This window comes from Euprymna scolopes, chromosome 12 (assembly GCF_053919585.1).
Source record: "Euprymna scolopes isolate OS-2025 chromosome 12, ASM5391958v1, whole genome shotgun sequence".
Classification (NCBI taxonomy): domain Eukaryota; kingdom Metazoa; phylum Mollusca; class Cephalopoda; order Sepiida; family Sepiolidae; genus Euprymna; species Euprymna scolopes.
Window position 1 is genome coordinate 113,928,938 of NC_136493.1, and position 15,983 is coordinate 113,944,920.

Below are 15,983 nucleotides of genomic sequence, written 5' to 3' on the forward strand. Positions count from 1 at the left end.
TAAAAACCAAAAGTGACATAGGTTTAAATTAAGGCTAGAGACAATCAAAAAGAGGGGATGATTTTCAAAAATATTGGTGAAAAAGCGACTCCTCCCTGTAGAAAAGTGCCCAATTGAGGGTGAAGGAATTTGTTTTTGGCCAATTTTTCAATATTTGTCATCTGAAGAGTCAGCTTCAAAATGATGCCGATCTCATGAAAATCATCCGCCTATGTCTAAAGTTTTAGGCAGTCATACATGCAAACATGCATGCATACATACATACAAACATACATGCATACAAACATGACGATTGCAACGTCTTGTCAGACGAGTGCCACTCCCTCAGACACTGAAAGTTCATGAGCCCGAAAAATGACAAATAGTGCTACCAGCGAATTCACATGCTCAAGCAGACATGACACTAAAGACGGTCATTGTTATACATACATATGTATACACGCACGCACACATACATATGTACACATATCACACACATATATACATGCATACATACACAATACACAATATGCACACATATGCATACACACATGCAAACATAAACAAGACGGTTATTGGGATACATACATATAAATATATACATGCATACATACATACATGTCTATAAGCATATGCTTATATATACCCATATACATACACAATGCATAATACACAAACATACATATACATACCCACATTCATACATACACATATACATCCACATATACAAAAACATACACACATACATATACATACACATATGCACATATATATACATACACTTACCTACATATACATACACACCATATATATGCATTCATACACATACACACATACATGCACACATACATATACATACACACCTGCATACATACACATACATGCATATACACACATACATGCATACAAACATTTATAAATGTATATATGTACACACACAAACATATAGACACATTGACACATATACATACATATACACATAGATATAAATACATATAAACTCACATGTACATATATAAATATACACACACATACATATATAAATATACATACACATATACATACATAGATACATATAATGATGGCAGAATAATTGTTACATGCATCCAGCATTACAGGCGTACACACGTCACAGCTTTTTTATCGCCACAGGACTTTTTTTCTTTTTTTTTTTATAATAGACAAATGCCTGAGGGAGTATCTATACAAAGATGATGTTACAGAGTTTTAGCTTTGTACGACAGCTAAATCTTTCTCTCGGTTCAAAATGTTGACATCCAGCAACAAGCAAGAGCAAGATAGCCAGCAACAAGTCAAACTGCAGACCAGCTTAATGCGGGTACTGGTCTCCCGCTTTGTTTTTGTTTTTTAAATAAAAAGTTTGGTTGAGAAAAACACTTTAGGAATAGTAACTGACGATGATATAAACAAATTCACACATTTTTTCACAAATAAACTCAGCGACGGATAGTCAAAATGTAAACAGTCCAACCGACATATATTAAAGACGCTTACTTTTTTTTTTTTTTTAAATAAAAAAATTTGGTTGAGTCAAACACTTTTGGAATAGTAACTGACGATGATATAAACAAATTCACACATTTTTTCATAAAAAAAAAATACCTACATACATAAATACATACATGATGATGATTGCAACGTCTTGTCAGACGAGAGCCACTCCCTCGGTCATTAAACGTCCATGTGCCCGAATATGACTTTTAAGCCCTGCCAGCGACTTGCACACCCTCAAGCAGACATGACACTGAAAACGCTCACTGATTTGTATGAGACTAACAGCAGCGGAACATGTATTATCGTGGGCTTTCATGTGATTAACAAAACCTGCCTTAGACAACAGAGCCCGATCACACACCTTACAGATCCAGAGATCTCCATGGTTGGGCGGCAAGGTTTGGCATTTCCTACATGCTCTCTTAAGCTTCTCTCGGTCTATTTTGGCTGCTTCATAGTGTTCTGCACCCCTGTATATCAGTGTACTCCACTGCTTGCGATCATACGCTAGGGACTCCCAACTGTCAACAGGAATATGAAAGCTCACCAGACTCTCCTTGATGCTATCACAAAAACGTTTTTTGGGCTTGTGCTGGGGTCTTTTTCCAATAAAGAGCTCAACAATTGTTTTGGGTAGATGCCATCTTGGTTATGTTGTACAAAGGAAAGGGTACAAGATCTGATTGAGGAAATTATCGAGGTATCTCGCTGCTGAGTGCGGTTGGAAAGGTATTTGCACGGCTCTTGCTAAACCGATTGGAAAAGTATGTATGTCCTAATATCCTTCCGGAATCCCAGTCTGGTTTTAGAGGTGGGCGAGGAACTGTGGATATGGTGTTTTTCTGCTAGACAGCATACAAACATATATACATACATGCATACATTTAAACAGATAGGTGATATTTATATTATAGATAAATAGAAATATGAAGTTAGAATCTTGATTTATTACCGAAAATATACATTTTTAAACACCACTTAAAATTACCAGAAAATAGAAAAATTAGCATAACTTTTAAAATATTTGTTCAAATTCCACAAAAATCAGGGAAATAAGGCACCTTGTTATGCTCTTCCAGTGTTATACCAAATTTCACTTCACTGCGTTCTATAGCAATTTCAAAATTAAATAAATATTGAACAAAGCAATACACAGGTTTTAAGCATTAGTTTTGCTGTGGTAGTAACTGATACTTAGCAAGTATCAATTACTTCTTATACCAAACATCACAGTCTGATACTGACCAGGCTCAACGTTGCTTAACTTCGGTGATCTAACTAAATTAGAAGTAGACAAGTGCTTGAAAACTATTCAAGCAATATTCAAAATAGCTCAAAGTCAAAATATATATATCCTTAATGGGAGATGAAGATGTTAGGTTCTTGTAGGGAGGTGTCGAGGATTTCCTACATACAGCGCCTGGTATTCCCAAATGGTCACCCAGCTGGTACTGGCCAGGCTTAATGTTGCTTAACTTTGGTGATCTAATTAAATTAGAAGTTAACGAGCAGTTGAACACTGTTCAAGCAAAGTTCAAAAATGTACAATGTTAGAATTAACAGCACATTTAGTGACAGCTTTAATTTTAAAGTAGGAGTATATAAAAGATCTGACCCAAGTCCGTTGCTTTTCATTTGTGTTTTATAAGCATTATCTAGAGAATTCCATACAAGTTGTTCAGAAGAGATGTTTTATTCTGATGATTTAGGGCTTGTGAAACAATGGATGATCTACTTGTTAAGTTGAAGACGTTGAAGAATGCTACGGAAAGTGAATATTATCAACACTAAAGTGATAACACCTGGCCTTCGGGCCAAGATCAAAGATCACATTAAAAATCGGCCTTGTGCCTAATTTGCTCAGTGGGGGAGCAAATAAATACCTGGCCTTCGGGTGCAGATCAAAGTGTAGTATCTGTTCTGGCAGATACTGCAAGCAAAGACCATATGTGGGGGCAACCCCACATATAAGACCTTGGTCAATGTAGGGGCAACCTTTCATACCTATTGTCACTATCCAGCTCCTCTACTCCCCGGGGAGTTGGTCCCCATTTCCCCTTCACTCCTCACATTAAAAATCGGCCTTGTGCCTAATTTGCTCGGTGGGGGAGCAAATAAATACCTCAAAGTGTAGTATCTGTTCTTCAGATGCTGCACTTCAATTTCTTGTTCTCTGTCAGTGGAGGAGAAATCCTTCACGACTGAGACAATTTTTATTTTTGTTCCTTTTCTCCACGTTAAAAAACGACCCTGGTGTCTAACTCTGTCCCGTGGGAGGCATTATAAATAGGAACACTAAAGTGATGATAAATGGTTGAAAAATTGGGAAACAAAAAATGCCAGAAAATGAAAAGTTTACTTCCTTATTTAATTATTTTGTGATACTTGTAATCATTAGATATACAGGAAGTGCAGTGGAGTTATGGGTAGGTTGAGAGATAATGTTAACCAGTTTGTATGTAAGCATAAGACAATGAGAGACAGAAGAGAACTCAAATGAGAAGGCACATCTACAAAGTATGATGTACGAAAATGAAACATGGTCAGCGTGGGTTGAGGACATGCGTTGCATAGAGATAAATGATCTGAGAATAACATAATAGATGTTTAATGCGAGTCTTAAAGGCAAACTTTGATCTGATGATTTCAAAGGAAGATTAAATCTAAACAGAATAGGTAGATGTATGTAGAACAGGAGACGTTGTTGGTATGGTCATATTGAAAGAATGCATGAGAGTGCTTGGGTTAGTAGATGTAGAACAGTTGAGGTAGCAAGTACAGTTCACACAGAAAGTCGAGGAAAACATTGGAAAAACTGATAACTATGGATTCAGCAAAAAAAAAAATCAAAAACATTTAGAAGTAAATTTCTAAAAGCCATCCAATATATGTATATGTATACTACACAAACATTAAACTAAATATACTGACTGACGTGTTGAATTCCTTCTCTTGATGTATATTATTCTAACATTTTTCTAGTTTACAATGTTAAACCATTCGAAACAAGAGGAGTTGATATTGGTGACTGAATTGAGTGACGTAACGAGTCGCCATAGGTCCTGAACTGTCATCTAAGCTGTCTCATTGATAAAATGTTGCATCCGTCTGCCTGTTCTATAAGTATTTTAATGGTTGATGCTCTGACGAACTGCAAGCCCTTGTACCCCCTCGACATAAATACCCCCGAAAAAACCAACAAGCAGCAAAATCCCACCCCTACACAGTAGAGATCCCTAGATGTAAGAAGGCCTCCTACTCTAATAGCTTCTTCTCCAGAACTGCTAGACTTTGGAACTCCCTTCTGGGTTCCTGCTTCCTCAACTGTACTGACATGCAGAAGTTCAAGTGTAATATGAACAGAAATCTTGCTGCTCAACTCCCTACATAGTATCCCGGCAACTTATGGCCCCCATAGTAGCGCCCTACATCAAAGTTGGACTGTGCTTTGTTTCGACTGAAAAGGGAAAAATAAAAAGTCAGTCATAGGAGATTATCAAAGAAGGGGTCTTCCTCAAAGAAAGAGCCATTCATTTCAAATGGGAACAAATGAATATACGAACGTTGTCAGATGCTGCGATTTCATTGGTTAAGCCTTTCAGCATATTTCGTCTGTTCACATAATCTGCCGGAATATGCCAACAAAGCATTATTTTAGCATGGTCCATATTCTGCATAAATATGTTCTCACTGAACAACATATCGATCACTCCGCAAATCAGAACAAGTTAGAAAGCAGATTGTAATCATGTAATTGCTACTTATAAAAAGAATAAAGTGAAGAGATAGTTAACAAAACGCAACAGATTTATATATTTACAAAATTGCTAAGTATGACAATCTAAATTTCTCATTTCTTTATGCATCATATGTTTGAGGAAAATTTGACACTTTTTGAAAAGGAAACAATAAATGTCATATCTTAATTAATAATTGATATGTAAGTTAATTAATTACTTAATTAGTAATCTTTGATAATTAATTATGAATTAAATAAAAAACATGCCTTGCTTGTTTCAAACAGAATTCATATTGGAAGTCATATCGACGGTTGACAAAAAATAAATCAATTAATTACCACATAACATGTTTTTAGTTGTCTGCACACAGACACAGAGAAGACTCATCAGCTTTAATTTACATCTTGAGGACAAAGAGACAAAGTACACGTAATCACAACTTTATATAGTAACAAGAAGCAACTCCAAGTTACATCACTGAAAATAAGCAGAAATCTGGAGCCGGCAAAAGGAGCAGTGGCCCAAAACACATTACCTGAAAGTACTTCCTTTAAACTCCTTGGCCTAGTGTTTACAGGGAACATGAACTGGAATAGATACATTGAGAGTATTGCCAAGGTTGCTGCAAAAAAGGTGGACTCTCTCTACCATGCTAGAAAACAACTTACGCCTCAAAGTATCCTGTACTTCTATTAGGCCACCATTCGCCCAGGTATGGAATACTGTTGTCACATTTGGGCTGGTGCATCTGCTGCTTGTCTCTCACTCCTGGACAGGGTTCAAAAGAGAGTCACCAACCTGATAGGTCCTGAACTATTGTTACATAGTGTTCTCATTGAAGTTATCACTAAGGTTATCATAGAGGGGCGCCAAATTGATGTTTGGTGTATAACATAAAAGAATTCTGTGTGCGTATGATCCTCTAGTTTCATATGCGGTTGTGTGTGTGTTCATCTCTAATTATTCATATGCTTTTGTGTGTGCGTTACATGCATTTTCTTCGACATACCTTATTCAATGTGTCGTCGATGTGATCCCTCTGGAATTCATCTCCTCTTGGAGCGGGAGACTGGTACCTGTTAGACAAAGATTTATCACTCCAAGACGATGAATGGGTTTTATAGTTTTTTATTTACCTCCCAGATGTCGACACAGAATATGGAAGTAAATCTTGCTTGCTTTGAACACGTCAGCGTCCCCCACTCCCTGTGAAAGGGAGGGAACAGCTATTAAGCCGTCCGTCTTCTTCAAAGCCCAAATCCAGTCTCACTGATCTAGCCAACCTGACCACGTCACTCATACGTAATCTGGTCAGCTGACCCTCGGTTCTGGTAAACGTGTCTACACTCCACGTTTACTCACCTCTCTCTCTCTCTCTCTCTCTCTCTCTCTCTCTCAATCCATTCTGTAACACTATCATCTAGACTATAGCCTCTGTCCCATCGACGAAATGTTGCATCCCTCTGCCTATTCTACAAATACTTTAATGGTGAATGCTCTGACGAACTACAAGCACTTGTACCTCCTTGACGTGACTACCCCGACAAACCCGACAAGCAACTAAGTCCCACCCCTTTTACAGTATAGATCCCTAGGTGTAAGAATGCCTTTTACTACAATAGTTTCTTCCCCAGAACTGCAAGACTTTGGAACTCCCTTCCGGGATTCTACTTTCCCAACTGTACTTATATGCAGAAGTTCAAGTGTAATGTGAACAAGCATCTTTCTACTCATCTCCCTTCATAATTCCCCTGCAAATTATGTCCCTGATAGTAGCCCCTTGCTTCAAAGTGGCACTGTGCCTTGTTTGGGGTGAAAATTGAATGTAAATAATTAAAAAAAAAAAAAATTGTCAAACAAACCCAAATGATACTTTAATATATGGTGATATGTTTAAGCAATAACAATATGCACAAAATAAATTACAATCGTTTAAAATGCTTCTTCTACAAATCGGAAAAAAATTTTTGCACCAATCTGATATTATCAAAATTCCAAGTGCTTCACCCTTATCCCCAGAGGGGTTTTCACTGAATAAAGCTAACTCAAAGTGTAACCCTTATCTCCCACAAACTATTATCCACAATAGCTGTGGGTCACAAATCAAATGTGATCTCAAACTGTGAGATCACAAATGTAACATCGACCTATCTCAAGTGACATATGGCCGAGTTGTCCTATCTCTAGTGACATATGGCCGAGTTGCCCTATCTCTAGTGACATATGGCCGAGTTGCCCTATCTCTAGTGACATATGGCCGAGTTGCCCTATCTCTAGTGACATATGGCCGCGTTTCTCTATCTCTAGTGACATATGGCCGAGTTGTCCTATCTCAAGTGACATATGGCCGAGTTGCCCTATCTCTAGTGACATATGGCCGAGTTGTCCTATCTCAAGTGACATATGGCCGAGTTGTCCTATCTCAAGTGACATATGGCCGAGTCGCCCTATCTCTAGTGACATATGGCCGAGTTGTCCTATCTCAAGTGACATATGGCCGAGTTGTCCTATCTCAAGTGACATATGGCCGAGTTGCCCTATCTCTAGTGACATATGGCCGAGTTGTCCTATCTCAAGTGACATATGGCCGAGTTGTCCTATCTCAAGTGACATATGGCCGAGTCGCCCTATCTCTAGTGACATATGGCCGAGTTGTCCTATCTCAAGTGACATATGGCCGAGTTGTCCTATCTCAAGTGACATATGGCCGAGTTGCCCTATCTCTAGTGACATATGGCCGAGTTGTCCTATCTCAAGTGACATATGGCCGAGTTGTCCTATCTCAAGTGACATATGGCCGAGTCGCCCTATCTCTAGTGACATATGGCCGAGTTGTCCTATCTCAAGTGACATATGGCCGAGTTGCCCTATCTCTAGTGACATATGGCCGAGTTGCCCTATCTCTAGTGACATATGGCCGAGTTGCCCTATCTCTAGTGACATATGGCCGCGTTTCTCTATCTCTAGTGACATATGGCCGAGTTGTCCTATCTCAAGTGACATATGGCCGAGTTGTCCTATCTCAAGTGACATATGGCCGAGTTGTCCTATCTCAAGTGACATATGGCCGAGTCGCCCTATCTCTAGTGACATATGGCCGAGTTGTCCTATCTCAAGTGACATATGGCCGAGTTGCCCTATCTCTAGTGACATATGGCCGAGTTGCCCTATCTCTAGTGACATATGGCCGAGTTGTCCTATCTCAAGTGACATATGGCCGAGTTGTCCTATCTCAAGTGACATATGGCCGAGTTGCCCTATCTCTAGTGACATATGGCCGAGTTGTCCTATCTCTAGTGACATATGGCCGAGTTGTCCTATCTCAAGTGACATATGGCCGAGTTGTCCTATCTCAAGTGACATATGGCCGAGTTGTCCTATCTCAAGTGACATATGGCCGAGTCGCCCTATCTCTAGTGACATATGGCCGAGTTGTCCTATCTCAAGTGACATATGGCCGAGTTGCCCTATCTCTAGTGACATATGGCCGAGTTGCCCTATCTCTAGTGACATATGGCCGAGTTTTCCTATCTCAAGTGACATATGGCCGAGTTGTCCTATCTCAAGTGACATATGGCCGAGTTGTCCTATCTCAAGTGACATATGGCCGAGTTGTCCTATCTCTAGTGACATATGGCCGAGTTGCCCTATCTCTAGTGACATATGGCCGAGTTGTCCTATCTCAAGTGACATATGGCCGAGTTGTCCTATCTCTAGTGACATATGGCCGAGTTGTCCTATCTCAAGTGACATATGGCCGAGTTGTCCTATCTCAAGTGACATATGGCCGAGTTGTCCTATCTCAAGTGACATATGGCCGAGTTGTCCTATCTCAAGTGACATATGGCCGAGTCGCCCTATCTCTAGTGACATATGGCCGAGTTGTCCTATCTCAAGTGACATATGGCCGAGTTGCCCTATCTCTAGTGACATATGGCCGAGTTGCCCTATCTCTAGTGACATATGGCCGAGTTGCCCTATCTCTAGTGACATATGGCCGCGTTTCTCTATCTCTAGTGACATATGGCCGAGTTGTCCTATCTCAAGTGACATATGGCCGAGTTGTCCTATCTCAAGTGACATATGGCCGAGTCGCCCTATCTCTAGTGACATATGGCCGAGTTGTCCTATCTCAAGTGACATATGGCCGAGTTGCCCTATCTCTAGTGACATATGGCCGAGTTGCCCTATCTCTAGTGACATATGGCCGAGTTGCCCTATCTCTAGTGACATATGGCCGCGTTTCTCTATCTCTAGTGACATATGGCCGAGTTGTCCTATCTCAAGTGACATATGGCCGAGTTGCCCTATCTCTAGTGACATATGGCCGAGTTGTCCTATCTCTAGTGACATATGGCCGAGTTGTCCTATCTCAAGTGACATATGGCCGAGTTGCCCTATCTCAAGTGACATATGGCCGAGTTGCCCTATCTCTAGTGACATATGGCCGAGTTGTCCTATCTCTAGTGACATATGGCCGAGTTGTCCTATCTCAAGTGACATATGGCCGAGTTGTCCTATCTCAAGTGACATATGGCCGAGTCGCCCTATCTCTAGTGACATATGGCCGAGTTGTCCTATCTCAAGTGACATATGGCCGAGTTGTCCTATCTCAAGTGACATATGGCCGAGTCGCCCTATCTCTAGTGACATATGGCCGAGTTGTCCTATCTCAAGTGACATATGGCCGAGTTGCCCTATCTCAAGTGACATATGGCCGAGTTGTCCTATCTCAAGTGACATATGGCCGAGTTGTCCTATCTCAAGTGACATATGGCCGAGTTGCCCTATCTCAAGTGACATATGGCCGAGTTGCCCTATCTCAAGTGACATATGGCCGAGTTGCCCTATCTCAAGTGACATATGGCCGAGTTGCCCTATCTCTAGTGACATATGGCCGAGTTGCCCTATCTCAAGTGACATATGGCCGAGTTGCCCTATCTCAAGTGACATATAGCCGAGTTGCCCTATCTCAAGTGAAATATGGCCGAGTTGCCCTATCTCTAGTGACATATGGCCGAGTTGCCCTATCTCTAGTGACATATGGCCGAGTTGCCCTATCTCAAGTGACATATGGCCGAGTTGCCCTATCTCTAGTGACATATGGCCGAGTTGCCCTATCTCTAGTGACATATGGCCGAGTTGCCCTATCTCAAGTGACATATGGCCGAGTTGCCCTATCTCAAGTGACATATGGCCGAGTTGGCCTATCTCTAGTGACATATGGCCGAGTTGCCCTATCTCTAGTGACATATGGCCGAGTTGCCCTATCTCAAGTGACATATGGCCGAGTTGCCCTATCTCTAGTGACATATGGCCGAGTTGCCTATCTCTAGTGACATATGGCCGAGTTGCCCTATCTCTAGTGACATATGGCCGAGTTGCCCTATCTCTAGTGACATATGGCCGAGTTGCCCTATCTCAAGTGACATATGGCCGAGTTGCCCTATCTCTAATGACATATGGCCGAGTTGCCCTATCTCTAGTGACATATGGCCGAGTTGCCCTATCTCAAGTGACATATGGCCGAGTTGCCCTATCTCTAGTGACATATGGCCGAGTGGTCCTAGACGTTGTATCAAAGTTTACAGTTACCCAATGGTGCTGAGTTCAATCCTGAACGAAGGCAGTGAAGAGTAACATTCAAAACAGAGAATCAGCAACTATGTCCCAGAGCCTAGCTGGAATCCGAACACGGTATCCCCGTAATAATAATAAAGGGTTGGGTTTGAGACTCCTAACAAACGGTTCCCCAGTTCGATACAAAACACCTGATGAAGGCCGGAGGGCAAAACGGCCGAAACGTTGTGACTCTAACAACCAAGATGAGGAAGTCAGTCCGACAATCTCAATCAATGAAAACACCTCATCTCAAAAATACAGACAATTACCTATCTCAAATCCTTTAAAAGTATTCAGGCATTTACTTGACGCTGGAATCATACATTTATCGCCAAATTTAGCTCAGAGGTATACAAATACGTACACACCCTAAGACTGTGTTGCAACACGATTTCCATACCAAGGGGGTTTCTCTTTCTCTCTAAAAGTCACCATTTGACTGAAAGCCCTCATCACTGGAAAGGTTTGGTGTGAAGATGTCTGTGAAACTTGTAAATGTTGTCATTTAAAAGAAAATTGTTGAGGTGCACCTAATCTAAAAAAATACCAATAAATTTTACAAACTTTTTTTTTTTTTTTGCTGAGCCCTTCTGTTTTAAATGAAATGAAATAAATTCTGAAGATATCAAAATATTCAAGTATTACCAAAAAAACAGCCAAGTTCACTCACAATGTTAAAAGAAAAAAAAACTGCAAATGTTGCGGGGCTGGTCGTCCGGGGACAATCGACCCAACAACTAACAAGGTAGACACGGGCAAAAAGTAAGTAGCAAAAAGGCAAAGAAGGATGACAGACACAGGTTGTTCGCCTTTTATTTGCAAAGGAAGCGAAAAAATCGTATGATCTGAATGCTGGTTGTCCAGAAGGTCGCACGTCACCGGAGGCTAAGGTCTGGAGGGCTGGAACAGGTACTCTAGATGTAGAGTGGTTTAGGGTTGTTAATTGGGTTTGGACGATCAGCTGGCCATCAGGGCGATCTGGAATGGTTGGTGGACACTGAGAACCTGGGGTCAGTGTTAAGGAATGGACGACACTGAGAATGCAGGATCAATGTTAAGGCACAGATGACGCTGAGAACGTAGGGCTAGTGTTAAGGAACGGACAGTCGGTAGGGAGCCAGGTGCAGGCGAGGTTGCAGGCCGGAGGAGTGAGTTGGAGGCACCAAGGGCTAGAAGGCTGCATGAGTGAGCTGGAGGTGCTGGACTGCTGGAGTGAGCTGGAGGCACCAAGGGCTGGAAAGGCTGTGGTAATGAGTTGGAAGCCGCTGGAGACTGGGAGTGAAGTTCGCTGCTGGTGGGTCTCAGGAGGGAAGCAGTAATGAATCACATTAGTAGAAAAACTTATTAGCGCTGATAAGGGCTGGTTATTTAGCGCTGATAAGGGCTGTTTGAACTGCTGTTGAGACGGCTGCCACTGCGGCTGGGAATCCTTCGGCTGGTGGATTTGGTCGACGTGACTGGTAGCGTCAGTCGTCGCTTCGGGAGTCTCCTCCTACCCCTCAGGCAGGGCAGCCAGCCGAACTGCTTGACTGGGCCGAAACTGGCTGTATTCATTTGGGAGGAGTGATATTAGTGGTGTCGAAAAAGTTGTCTAAAAACAAATATAATTATATAATATATAAACTTGATAGCATTAACGTTATAATAACAAATAAATGTTATCAAATGCAAGATAAATTACTTTTCTACCTACTAGATAAGTTTTTAGTGTTTTTATTTAATGTAACATGTTTATTCAGTTCGACAAACAAGTAATACTGAGTGCTTCCAAAACTCAAGAAAAAATGGTTGCAATGTCTTTTAAGTCTCGACAAAAACTTCAAAGTAAGAAATGAAACAAAATGGTGGTAGAAACTCACCCAATAAATGTTACCTTGACATTTATTAAATGGGTTTCTGTCACCATTTTGTTTTATTTTTTGCTAGCAAAGATACACGTGCTTCGTGCGGGACTTTGCTGTATAGCAAAGTCTTGACCTTAACCTTTGATCTTGATCTTGAAAAGAGTGTGCACCATCCCAAGGTTGGAAACCATCATTTCAACTTTAGTCATGCTCGGTCCAGTAGTATGGGCTGTAGGAGAGTATATATATATATATATATATATATATATATATATATATATATATATAGGCTATAACCTTGACCTTTGACCATTAACTTGAAAAATGGTGCGCACCATTCCTAAGTTTGGTCATAATCAGTCCAGTGGTTTTGGTTGTAGGAGAGTTGCGAATGGTAATACTTTAGATTTTCAAATTATTATCGAAACTGCAAAGATGTAAAGAGACTGTAACACTGGTTGGAATTTATCTTTATTAGTGGCAGTTGGAATGATAAAAGTAATACCAATGTTAACCTTAAAAAGAAAGAACTTTATTTGCTTTTTTACATGTTGTTAATAAGGTTGGCCGACAACGTGCGTCTTGTTAGTTCGGTGACTAAATGTGTACTGCTACTTGCCTGTCATGCTGGCTGGGGCTTGGTTAAGGAGAAAGAGAGAGAGAAAGAAACAGTATAGGAATAGGAGAGAAGGGTGAGAAAAAGTCTTTTAACATGCAAGTTGGCAACTGACTCGGTCACAGCCTATTTTTCGACCAGACACCTGCTAGTTGCTAAGCAACAAAGAAAGAAAGCGAATAGCTAAGAAACTATTATTTTGGGGGAATGGTATTATTTTCGTCCTACTTCTTGGCTTTTAGGGGTGACTCAGGTCAGTCCTATAAGACATCATGGCCAGTTTTTCTTGCTCTCTGGTAGCGCTCAATAATATTTGTTTTCTGAACCGAATAAACATTTTACATTAAATAAAAACACTAAAAACTTATTCAGTTAGGTAGAAAAGTAACTTATCTTGCCTTTGTTATATATTTGTTTTTGTTTTTTGTTTTTTTTACAACTTTTTCGTACCTTTGTGGATTGTAATACAAACCCTAAATTTTTAATTTAAAAACATATTCGATTAATGATAATTAAAAAATAATGAATTCAAAGTCAAGTGGAAACATTAATTCTATTTATTTCTCAACACAAGGTTGAAAAGTGAGATGAAAAAAGGCGCATTCTGATCTGCAAAAAGTGCCAGGGCAGTCCTGGCGGCAATCCAGGGTAGAAGCTCTAGAAGTGTAAGCCATTTTGAGTTTCAGAACAGTTTCAGATGGTTCGCTGTTACACACAAGTCCTGGGAGGTGACTTGTTTGTAGTAGACAGTTCCACAGAACAAAATATTCTTACCGTGTCGAAACCCAGGAAAGAACATGTGAAATTGCTCCAGAAAAGGTTCAATATTTATGAAGCAATTCTGGTTTCTGATTGGTTGGTAGCAGAACGTTAATTAATTTGATTCGTCAGTTCTTAGCAGCATCCTTTATAAATAGAATCGTCCGACTGTGTGGGATCATATCCCATTATACTTCCAGTGTGATGGGATGTGTCTCCTAGCGGCTTCGGCTGCAGGGAGACAGGGTAGTACACGTCAAGGATTCGTCACTTGACACTCAGCCCAACAGGTGAGGGGCCAGGAACCGGCCCAGCACCTGTTGGACTCAGGTACACCGCCTGGGTAATACCTAAGAGGTCCACCCTCCCAGGCCTTGCCACCGGGCTTTCCGGTGGGGCAAGTTTATTGCTTGCTGCCTGAGGCGCCCCGACCGGGGAATGCTGACGGGGTTACTCAGGCAATTTTTAAAATTGCAGGAGTGCCCCTCCTTTAGGGGAGCCTGCGGGGTTCCCACTTTCCAGGCCTTGTGCCAAATATTGCCGATGTGGGCGGCAATTAAATAACTACCCCATTATACTTCCAGTGTGATGGGATGTGTCTCCTAGTAGCTTCGGCTGCAGGGAGACAGGGTAGTACACGTCAAGGATTCGTCACTTGACACTCAGCCCAACAGGTGAGGGGCCAGGAACCGGCCCAGCACCTGTTGAACTGAGGTACACCGCCTGGGTAATACCTAGGAGGTCCACCCTCCCAGGCCTTGCCACCGGGCTTTCCGGTGGGGCAAGTTTATTGCTTGCTGCCTGAGGCGCCCCGACCGGGGAATGCCAATGGGGTTACTCAGGCAATTTTTAAGGCCAAAAAAAATCCTATCATGGTGCATTGTGACTTGAACGGTCCCGTAGAACCGATGGCAGAGAACATTATAGATATGTGTTGAATTTCGTAGATGACCATTCAGGTTTAATAATGGTTTACTTTTTAAAGAACAAATCTGATACCCTGCTAGCAACTAAAAAATATTTAGCCGACATGGCTCCCTACGATGAAATAAAGTGTATTCACTCTGACAACGGTATGGAATTCACCAATAAAGACTTTGAACTTTTACTAATTAACCATCATATCAAGCATGTAAAATCAGCTCCTAGATCACCACACTAAATCCGAACTGCTGAAAGAGCGTGGCGGACACTTTTTGAAATGGCAAGATGCCTACTCATTGAATCAAAACTCCCTAAAAACCTCTGGACGTATGCACTTATGGCGGTAGCCTATATACGCAACAGGTGCTTTAACAAAACACTATCTAAAACTCCATATGAATCTTTCTCCGGTAATAAACCAAATTTAAGCAGAATGCATATATTTGGTTCAACTTGCTTCGCATATATAGAGAAAAAGAGTAAATTGAATATTAAAGCCGACAGAGGTATATTTCTTGGATACGATAAAAACAGTCCAGCCAATTTAGTATTTTTCCCCGAAAAAAATAAAATAAAAAGAATCCGGTGTGTAAAATTCACAGACACGTTTAATTTTACAGACGAAAACCCGTCATATGAAGAGGATGAAATTATATTACCTCAAATAATTAGAACAAACGAAAACAATAAAAATGACGGAGACGAGAGTGTCCATGATGATGATGATGATGATGATGATGATGATAAAGTCGAAAGATATCCCAAAAGAAATAGAAGATGACCCGATTTTTTTGTGGTCGACAATATAAAAGATTATCAAATCGACTATTGCTATTCAATGGAAAATGCGCCAAAAAGCTTCAACGAATCAATTAATTCAGAACATTGTGATGAATGGAAAATTGCCATAAAAAAAGAAATAGATGCCTTAACCGAAAATGATACCTATACGGTAGTGCCTCTCCCAAGAGATAAACATGTTAT